Raw genomic sequence first — 11,963 nt, forward strand, 5'->3', positions numbered from 1 at the left:
AAGAAACTCGTACTCTATTAATTCTTCCATCCTTTCTTCACTCATAGCACATTACGCGCGCTCTATCTTTCTCTAACATGCAAGCCTTTATTATCAATGCATTTTTAAAGAAAAACATGGTCAAATTTTGATTACAAAAAAAAAGGAGCCCTATTGTGTAGGAGCCCTATTGTGTAGAAGCCTAGACCTTTCCCCTTCTTTCCCCCGCGTGAGGTATCCCCCGCGCCTACAAGTACTTCCCTGCACCCCGCGTTCCCCTCTAGTACATGGGTTATAACCCGCCTAGTATACCTACTGTTGTGAGTTGATTTTTGTTCAAATGGTAGAACGCCGCGAGGAGACAAGCTTTCTCTTATCGATCACATGTGGTGATTTTCGTCGCACTGTGCGATTTCTTGTCATCCATCTTTATCGCGAGAAAAATCTATGACTGACACGTACGATTACCCGTATTCGCCTTTTATACGAATCCGCTAGAAAATGATTTACGCGGCACGTAGACGTAATGAGTCGTATCCTTGGAAAAAATACACGTTCAAAGGCGATACTTGTCCGGGGTTGATTATTTCAGATCGAGCAGCAAATAGCCGTGAGGCCTCGACGTAGCGTCGTAGTATGCCTCTTCTAGGAATATCGTATCGTCGGGATAGACTTGACGAATAAATAAATGACGAATTTGAGCGCGATCACATGGATTTTTAAAAATGACGATGTAATTCACGTTGAGCGATATATTGCGTTGACCACATCCCTGATGGAAAAGATTCTGCGATAAGAATAACACTGAGATTTTGATGATGCTTTTGGTGGATAGATCCATGATCGCATAACGACGATTCTTTTATAAGATCGTCGATTATCACAATTTCGGAGAAAGCGGATCGAATAATCTTCCGGACGAGATAAATTTTCGCAAAATTTATTATATTCTTCTTTATCGCTTTAATATTGCTGCATCCCCAACTCTGTTCTTCGAGCTCTTTTTCACGAATGTATTGACGATAGGCATCTTACCATTACGTATAATAGAACAAAACTCTTTCGAAACGTACGTCAAAAATGAGAGATAAATACCAGAGAAAAGTCTTTATAAAAATCGTTTTCCCACATCCAGTCGGACCGCATACGATCGATGTTCATGGATGTTTCCAGCGTACGCCCATCTTATGAAATGAGCTGATCTATTACCGTGCTTCAAAAACAAATAAAAGGAAAAATGGCGCTTAATAATATTTTCAAGAATGTACAAAAGAAAAAATTGGAGAGGGAATAAGCTGACGTGGCGGAGGCCCATCACGCGGCCGGATACATGATCACGTCAGCGTATCCCCGGCGTAGACTAGCTGACGAGAGCACCGCGGCGTTTTTCGAACTGATTCATGCCGCGGAGCGACGCGTACAAGCTTATCCGTGTCGAAGTATAATTTCTTTGGGCGTGGCATCGCCGCTAACGAGCTTATATGCAATGCCACATGAAAAGCTTATAATGGACGAAGGAAAAAGAAGAAGATATAAAACTTTTTTCTTGTAAATGGACGAAGGAAAAAGAAGAAGATATAAAACTTTTTTCTTTATATATAAAATATAAAATATAAATATAAAATATTTAATTTTTTATATTTGATGTTTATTTTTTACATAAAGTTTGAAAAAGTGGAAAATGAATTCTTGTATTTAATCAATTGTTTCAAGTACAATTTTATATCGTGAAAATATTTTAAATTATTTATATTATTTATATTATTAAAGTTCAATAAAATTTAGTACTAAAAATATTTAACAATAATAATATTCATATTTTATTTTACAAAATCATGTATTACAATTTTTTACCTAAATGTATAACTAATGGGCGGAAAACTCGATGACATTCTTATATTAAAATGAGGGAGAAAGCTCGAGCAAGAGGAAAGTTATTCATTTATGAAATCATAAGGAAAAGAATAATGATTATGATAAATCTACGTTTTACCAGGTGTACATGACTTTGTCTCATTTCGCGTTACAATTTCATGAAACGCAATGTGTCGAATTGCAATAAAACGCAAATTTATTGCTGACCCTTCCGTTTCTTCTTTTGCTTCTCGCCTTTCTCTCTCATTATCTACTATTAATTTCTTAATATTACTAAAGTTTAAAATTAACGAATATTTATAATTAAGCGTTATATCTTTTATTTTACAGATTTCATGCGTATGTCCTTCTGATGTACGTGTAAAATTTTGAGCCACCCGAAACGAACACTCGATATAATTTCCGCAACCGTAGCTCTCGAATTCGTCCGTCATATCGTCCAGAAAATTACCCGTACGCGGTTCGTACTCATTTGGATTACCTGTATTAAGTATATACATGAGTCAATATGGTATAAAACACACCTATCTAATTTTTCTAAATATTCATATAATTTTAATCGCGCTTTTCTCTGTAATTTCGTATCGGGTACAACGATATTTCCTGTGCGACCATCGAAACATGCATCGCGCGGGGGGATTTTATTAACGTATGATTTTTGAAAAAATCATTCATCTCAGAATTTTCACGCATTTCCCGATCGAAATCGCACTCTCATTTTTCTATAACGTGATAGCCCCGTTTTCGAAGAAGATATGTCGATGCGAGAGTTCGTTCATAACTTGCGTCAATTATATCATTATGATGCGGACGAAAGCGTTCTGTCGCGTTTCACCTGATAGCATGTCGGACAACCATGCCAGAAACATCCATGAAACTGAAGCACGTAACGTTGCATTCCGTTTGCCGATTCCGACTCGTAGTATCCGTCAACACGCCTGCCATCAATTTCGTATTCGCATTCTCGTTCCGCGTAGATTATGCGATGACTGAGTTAGCACTTCTTCCACATTAGTCACTTTTTCGCAAATGTCTGTCCGCATTTCATGCACGAGGAAGCGATAGTTGTGCATTCCTCGAACGGAACATATATTACCACATACATTACCACGTTCTAGAAAAATCTTTTCCTTCTAAACGCCACGAGCGTCGGAGAATATCTACACCGTTACGGTAATATTTTACAATTTCGAGTTGAAAATTAAAAATAGAATTTGATCATTTCTTCGTGCCATTTCGTAAATCGTTCACGTTCTTCGGACTTCATTTGATCGGGAGAATAATATTGCTCGTCATATTGGACCGATGTACGTTTGATTCGTACTTTGTATTAAAGAAATGGGGAAAGATGCCTTTACCCAATGTATCTTTGAGCCCGAAAGCTTTGGGCAAATCAGATAAATGCATCGGCAAATAATTTACGCTATCTATAAATTTAGTGTTCCCGACCGACACGATAATTTTTGTCCCGTTCAAAATTACCAGCGGTTCTTCCGTAATTTCCGAGTTTTCGACTAAATATTTTAAAATGAATTGCGCGTCGAACGCTTTCGGATTATGTGTTCTACAAATGGTCTTTTTGAAACATTTTGTTGTTCGCGTTACATGATTAATAAATTGTTTAATCGGATCATTTCGAAATATAAACTCGCGCACTCCGCACTATGACATCACATTTGTTGTGCGACGTAAAGAGTCGGAACGTGAATTTGTATGTTTTCAGTTTCTTTACACGTCTCGTCCTCTCGCGTTTCGAAATCGTAGAACACGAATGTGACGCGATCTCTTTTGTATTTATAATTTGCTCTATCTTTGGACTCATTCTCATCCCTGAGTTTCTTCCTGTACCATCGTACCACTCGTATCTTCCCCTGGATTCTCGGTAACGACTTTACATCGACTTTACATCGAAGAAGGCGCATGAAGCAAAAATGATTCGAAGGCCGCTGCGATCGGCAAGTTTTACAATACGCATTCATGCCTCGATTTTGACTTTACGAATTGCCTGCAATTGTTACAAATTTTTACCGATTCGTAAGCGCTTGCAGGAGGTTGTTCGTCGTAGAATCTTTCCGCGCGATGACATTCGAAACATGAAGTACCGTACGATTACACGTTTCATACCTAATTAGGCCTGCGTCGGGGGATTCGCATAACAGAGTGGCGTAACATCGTGGGCGTTTTTTCGTGCAGCAGTGACTTCTAATTCATATCACACGCGACGTAATATTCTCCGCGAAAACCAGCAGCGGCTTTTACATTTAATATCGGATTGTAATGACGTTGATGCCTACGTTCATAATACATAATATTTAATCTAGAGGGCTCTCCTTCTGGAGAGGTAAATAACGCGCAACTGTCAAATAACGGATTCTCGCTGCACCCAAAAGTGCTAAAACACCATTATAGGAATATTTTCGGCAGCGAGATACCGTTGAAAACGCTCGATTTCGCGAATTCCGCATCCCTCTTCGAATTGTGACTCCAGTGTTCCTCGTTAGTTCTCTCGCTAACTCGGATTGTAACAAGAAATTCTGTCGTCTTATTCCATTTTTTAATAGAGTTCGCCCATAGATTTCTAGATTTCTACGTTCGCAATGCACTCACGCCATTATAAGGAAACATGGAAAACACAAATTATCCGAATTATTTAATTGCAAAATCAAGCGTTTTGCTATGTTTTCGCGCGTTAAATGATTTGATTTGCACAACCCGCAATGTTGAAAACACATACGTCGAAATTTTCTGCAATATCGATTCTGCTGGCACTTTGAGCTATCGAACTTACGAGTCTTCATATATCCTTGAAAGTTAAGTCGCACCGGACAAAACGATAGTTTTGATGGACCATGCACTAGATTCGCCGAATCGATATTCTTACGTAATCGCCCAGTTCGCTTGAACGTATCGCATGCGCGTAGATTTCGTGGAACGCGTTTTCTAACCAGCGAACGGTATTCGCGCCTTGGCATATTAGTCATATTACGAAATTTGTTTCTCTTTCGAGAACGCCAAAATTTCTGAAACGTCGCGAGTTTTCCGCCCGTAACTCTAAGAAATTAAACTGTTCGTCACTTCGTGTCGATGATGCTGCTACTGCTGATGATACTGTTGCTGCTGATGTTGAAGATGATGATGATGATGATGCTCCTCAATGTCAGCAGGATTCTCTTTTGTTCATTAGATCGGCGTTATCTCCGCTGGCGCTTCTGCCGGTTTGTATTGAAAAATTAAGCAAATCTTGTTATATATTGATATTAATATAATAAATTATGCTAAAATATTGTGTCAGATTGTGATGATTTGAAAATGTTTATAATTACAACATTAATATATATCATATATAATCGTATATAAGCAAACATCACGCGTAAATCTTTTGTTACATTCGTAGTGACTACGTTTAGCATAGTAAGGTAACTCATTCTTAGTTGCTTTGTTCATTCGTAAAAATCTCTGTAATGCCGACTCGATTGATTTGTATCATTCAACATCGGCGTATATGAAATATTTAATAAAAAATTCTTATATGAGTATATATTACGAGAAAAATATATAAGAAGTTTATTGAAATATTATTACCTTCAATATCATGAGCATAGTATTTAGCTTCCTCCTCCTCCTCCCCCTCTTCCTCTCTATCATTCTCGTCTTCTTCCCCTTCCAAAGCTTCTTGTGTCTCTTCTATCTCCGAGATATTGTCGGATTCCACCACCGAAATATCGCTGCCATTATCCACTTCCCTCTGCTCCTCTTCTTCTCTCTTTATAACTTCCTCCTCCTCCTTCTCCTTTTCCTCCTGCTCCTTCTTCTGTTCTTCTTCATTTTCTCACACTAAAAAGTGACATTTCGTTATATTTTGCATAAACTTACTGTGGATTTTCATTAATTTTTTAAAACTTACATGGTATGATGGAATAAAAAGGTTCCACAATATATGCATGGGCAGAATCCTGCGATCATCATCTACAATTATATTTTTACATTAGCATTATTATTCTTATTTATATTATTTGTTTATTATTATTCTATCCTTACAAGAACTGGATTTATAGGGAGAAATATTTAAAAAATCCAATTTACCAGATGATAATATAACCATGGAGATGTTCCGCTCATTACGGGGGTAATCCCGCACGGCCTCAATTCGTGTTCTTCCTAGAAAATTAAATATTTTTAGTAGACTATCTAATTCAATCTGCAATTTAATTTCTAATTAATTTTTTATTATTTTCCAACTTACGTACGACTTCATTAATCACTTGTTCGGCTAGATATCGTCGCCTCAAACTAAGTCGATCTAACGAGTGGCCCCCGCGATGCGGAATCGCATGGCCTACGATACAATTCAAAACTATGAAACAAATGTTAGAATTTAATGAAACGAACTTTTAATAAAATTTTCTTTGATTTATTTAAAAAAATATATTGTTACCTCCAATGCGACACTTAAAGCTATGTAACCTCCAGCATCGTCTTCTTCATGATTAAAGCACTCACGTACTTCTAAATGACGCGAAATTATTATATCAATCTCGCATTGCCGCCACAATGCATAATGCATAACAAGATGTACTAGAGCATTCACCCGTGAAAACTGAATAATTCTCCTCGTCGTTTTCTGACAACTTTGTCAGATAATTAATTGTATCTAACTTCTGATTCAAGTTGCAGGCGATGATAAAGAATTTTGTAAACGATTCGCGAAGTGCTATTTTTATTGTTCACGAAACTATTGATTTTATAATTTCACAATGAAAATCAATTCTTGATAGAGAAAATCAACGTAGGACTAATCCTTAACTCATTCGATACACGCTATTTATACGCTAGTGATATTCACGACAATTCCTAAAGAAGGATGAATCAATAAAATTTCTAGCCACGTCATTGGCTAGTAGATTTTTGACAATTTTTCTGATTGGTTTCCTTCCTTTTACATAGAGATTTTCTTGAAAAATTTTCAGAGTGGGAGATGATAAAAACTCTCTGGTTACGAACGACATTCTAACAAACTTTGACAACATAAAATTGACTCTCTTCCTCATATATAAGCATCACTCTCCTCATCGCTCGTCTTAGGAAATCCCTTTCGTTATTATTTTGGAAAAGTTTTTGTCACATGCTTTTTCGTACTATGGTATTCGTATTGTCAGAGTAACTTAAATTTAACCTTTCCCTTTTTTCCGTTTTTTAGAAAAATTCTCACATACTATTAGTCTACGATAAGGAAAAATAGACTTTTTCAATGAAGAAAAAACAGAATTTCATTCTTATATCACGCACCGCTTGATTTTTATTAGATTTCGTTTGACGCTGAAAGAAAGAAAAATTGTGGACTCATTGAACATAACCCTCGACACTTACATTTTTTCTTGACTTTCGTTATATAACTAAGACTTAATTTTTTTGCTATAAAAAATTTTATGACAGTTAACAAATAATTTTCTTCGGGGACAATGTTTCTCTTTCTTTAGAAAAGAATTTTTTTAAACATTAAGATTGCTTTTTTGCTCGGATTAACTTTTATGTTTATACGTAACCTTAATTCCAGTCGTACTAATGAGAAATATTTTTAAAATTTATGAAAAATTAATTCGACATTAGAATATTTCCTTTACCCTGACGAATTACCTTTTCGAATACAATAGTACTTTATATTCGAGTAATCTTGACGATTTATTCGATTTTTTACGAATTCAAGCACATTTGTTACATGAAATATTTCCGTTATCCATCTTCGAAAAAATTCTTTCTGAAAAAATAACTGCGTCACATAACAGCAAGATTTTAGAAAAGTAACAATTTAAATAAATATTTACCGCAGATTTTCATTAGTTTTCGAAAAACATATATAAGCGCATATAGGAGGTCTGTTCAAAAACTATTGCGAATTATGTGTTTTTTCAAAAATTATTTATTTATTCATGAATATCTATTTTGTCCCCTTCAAAGTAATTCCCATCAGATATTATACACTTGTGCCAACGTTTTTTCCAATCCTCGAAGCACTTCAAAAAATCATTTTATGTGATCTTGTTCAGCTCCTCCTTCGATGCAGTCTTTATCTCCTCAATCGTAGCGTAGCGTCGTCCTTTCAGGCGTGGGCCTCTTCAGTTTCGGGAACAAGAAAAAGTCACAGGGGGCCAGATCTGAGGAATACGGTGGCTGCGGCATCATTAGTGTGTTGTTTTTGGTCAAAAATTCGCGCACAAGCAACGATGTGTGAGCAGGGGCGTTATCATGGTGCAAAAGCCAATTTCGCGGCGACCCGTCTCATGCCCAAATCATTGGTAAAAATCGAATGGCATGAGCCAATCGATATGTTTAGGTCTTCAGCAACTTCTCTAACGGTGATTCGACGATTGGCCAATACTATTTTCTTCACTTCATCAATGTTTTCGTCTGTTGTTGATGTGCTCGGGCGTCCGGCACGCTCTTCGTCGTTCACATCTTCTCGGCCCTCTGAGAACATTTTGTACCACCGATAAACGTTGCTTCGGTCCAAGGTAGCTTCACCATATGCCACAGTCAACATTCGGAATGCGTCCGCGCACTTAATTTTGTTTTTCACACAAAATTTGATACAGATTCTTTGATCCATTTTTTGGAATAGGCAAAAATCGAAGACGAGCCAAAACACATGCAAGCAAAGCAGCTGTCAAAAATTAACTGAACATTCAAAATGGCCGAACTTGTCGGCATAAGTGAGAGACATGAGTACCAACATAACGCCACAAAAAAATCGAAAATCGAATATACGTAACCCGCGGAAATTCAAAATTCGCGATACTTTTTGAACAGACCTCGTTCGCACATAGTGTTATAATATTTTAGCTGTGTCTCGTTGTTCGAAGAATCTACTTCGAAATCACTTCTCCTAGTTTTCCTTTATTTGAGTGAGAAACATTCATTCAAAGTTTTCACGTGAAGCGACATGACTGAAAGACAAGAAATTGGAAATCACTTTGTGCCTGATAATCCTCGCGTGATAAACAATATTACCGAATGAAATGACCAACAACATTTGCTATTCCCTACGACGTACTCAACTCCTTTCATACAAAGAAATTACACGTGGGATTACAATCAACAAAGGCGGGAACCTTCGAGTCTATTGTCAAATTGACTGGTAATTACGCAGAAAGAATCAACTTCGATTTGAACGCGTGGAAACAATTTCAAGAGAATATGGGACTCATGAGCACATACCTAAACGGAAATAGCAAAATCAAAATAAATCTTATCTCATTTGCAAACATATTTGTCACCTTTATCTTAGGATTCGAAAGCCATACTGGTGACGCGCAAGCAAAATGAAAATTTTTCAAAGGAGACTTCATCCGGAAGTACGCAAGCAGAACCAATACAATCGCCAACGAAGAAAACAAAATCTTATTCCGTCGCGATTATAAGGCAGCAAGCATTTCAAGGAATGGAGAGAGTAATCAAATGCGCATATAAACTAATTGACATCTATAATCGATAATGTTAACGAATGCGATATTTGGTGAAGGAGATAGCTTCTGACTAATTTCTACATCGACAGCGAAATCATCAAAGTCATTTTTCGAGGCAACAAAGAAAATATTAAACGCTGCGTGGAAACACAAATAAAAAATTTATTACTTTTGGAAACATAGAGAAGACCGAGGTCAGTTGAATATAGGGGTAAGTAGAATAATCGAGGCTACATTAAAAACAAAACACACGAGACATGCATAAACGTGTCTGAGCACGCAGCAGCGACTGCCGCTAAGTTTGCTGTAACATCTTGTTGTGAACACATCTATGATAGAAATTATGTCAATTTAAAAAAATCGTATACTCAAGTAAATATTTTTATTCTTAAAGTTTTTATTTTACTATCGTATATATAGGTGTACAAATAAGTTTTCGCCGTTTGACAAAAGACGGCGCCACTAGCAAGTTATGATTAAAATTGTCTGATGTAAAACATTATATCGTAAGGTTGGACATTTGTCAACAACAACCTTGAAATACTAGCGATTTTGTATCAGCATCATATATTTTTTTTGTGCGAAATGCCGAGTTTTGAGCCGAATAAGCGTCATTTGCGGGAACTTTAGATTTACTTTTTTAATTCGAAGAAATCTGCAGCTGAGGCTCATCGATTGCTTGTAGAAGCATATGGCTGCTTTAAGTGAGAGAAGTTGTCGTGAATGGTTTCAAAAATTTAAGAACGGTGAATTTGACGTCGAAGACAAAGAACATAGTGGAAGGCCGAAAGTGTACGAAGACACGGAATTGGAAGCATTATTGAATGAAGATTCGTGCCAAACGCAAAAAGAACTTGCACTTACATTAAGAGCGATTCAACAAGCAATTTCACATCGTTTGAAATCATTGGGAATGATTCAAAAGCAAGGGAATTGGGTTCCATATGAACTGAAGCCGAGAAACGTTGAACACTGATTTTCCATATGTGAAATGCTGTTTGTCAGGCATAAACGAAAGGGTTTTTTACATCGTACAGTCACTGGTGATGAAAAATGGATCCACTACGATAATCCAAAGAAGAGGAAATCATGGGGATCACCTGGCCATGTTTCAACATTGACAGCCAAGCCGAATATTTATGGAAAAAAACTCATGTTGTGTATTTGGTGGGATCAGCTTGGTGTCGTATATTATGAGTTGCTCAAACCGAACGAAACCGTTACTGGGACTCTCTACCGAACACAATTGATGAGATTGAGCCGAGCATTCAAGGAAAAACGCGCCCACTACTACTCCAGGCATGACAAAATTATTCTCCTGCATGATAATGCTCGACCACATGTTGCGGCGCCGGTCAAAACCTACATGGAAACACTCAATTGGGAAATTCTACCCCACCCGCCATATTCACCAGACATTGCCCCTTCCGATTACCATCTATTTCGATCGATGGCGCATGGCCTGTCTGAGCAGCACTTCACATCATATGAAGATATCAAAAATTGGATCGATAATTGGATAGCCTCAAAAGATGAAGCGTTCTTCCAACGTGGTATCCGTATGCTACCAGAAAGATGGGAAAAAGTAGTGGCTAGCGATGGACAATTCTTTCAATAAAACATTATGTATCGTTCTTTCACAATAAATGCTTAATTTTTAATAAAAAACGGCGGAAACTTATTTGTACACCTAATAATTGTCTGAGATATTTGATTTCTTAGATAGTAAGTGTAGTTCTTACTTAATTGGGTCCAACAGATTTTTTTGTTTATGTATTTCTGTTATCGTATATTGTTAATGTTTTTAAAAAATGAACGGATGGGGATAGTAGTAATCACAGCATGGAACTATATGACTCATTTAGTGACGATTCTTATAATACTTACTCAAAATTTTATTCCTTTATAGAGATTTTCCTCAGTGATAAATGTTTTAAGTTTAGTTCTGTCATGTCCAATCTCGAAAACTAGGCTTATTCGACGTGTTTTTGCACAAAATGAACAAATTTTGCAAAAAGAAGTATTGTTTGCCCTGCGAAGCGAATGTTTGTGTTTAAAATATATTTTTATAAAAGTTTTATTAATATGTAGCCAAAGATGTAGCTTAAAATATATTAATCTTAATTTAATAATCTTAGTCGAATTACCCCGGTCCCGGGTCTAGTTGAATCAGATGCATTAGAAAAATGCATTAGAAAAATGCACTTTTTTCATATTAGTTATCAGTTTCCCCTTATTAAAATATTATTAGGTAGTCAAATGTATGTAGTAATTGGTATAAAATTTTTTCGATAAGTAATATCTCTTAATTTTGTCTGCAAAATTCGAAACTGAAAAATGAGTCTATTAGCCTCGGTTTCCCCTACTTTTTATTGTTTTTATTGTTTTGAAATAACTGAATTAAAATTCAACGAAATTGTTAACATAGTTTTAATGAATTGAGTATTATGACTTATGTAATATATTTTTTTATGTGATAATTTATTTATCAATGTAATAATTCTTTTATCAATAAATAAAATCTTTGTATTTTAAATTCTCGTCTGTTTCACATTCCAAATATTCCAAAATTTTAGGCTTAAATAATGTAAATTTTTATCATATTTAAATAAAAATATCTCAGGCGTAAAGTACAGAAGAAATTTATTC

General features: G+C 36.1%; 1 pseudogene; it reads right to left on the minus strand.

The window, feature by feature from the left end:
• Positions 1-258: 258 nt before the first annotated feature.
• On the minus strand, positions 259-1,163 carry LOC147909595 (uncharacterized; annotated as a pseudogene).
• Positions 1,164-11,963: the final 10,800 nt, after the last annotated feature.

The sequence above is a fragment of the Acromyrmex echinatior genome, chromosome 6 (assembly GCF_024713525.1).
Source record: "Acromyrmex echinatior isolate Ae372 chromosome 6, ASM2471352v2, whole genome shotgun sequence".
NCBI lineage: Eukaryota > Metazoa > Arthropoda > Insecta > Hymenoptera > Formicidae > Acromyrmex > Acromyrmex echinatior.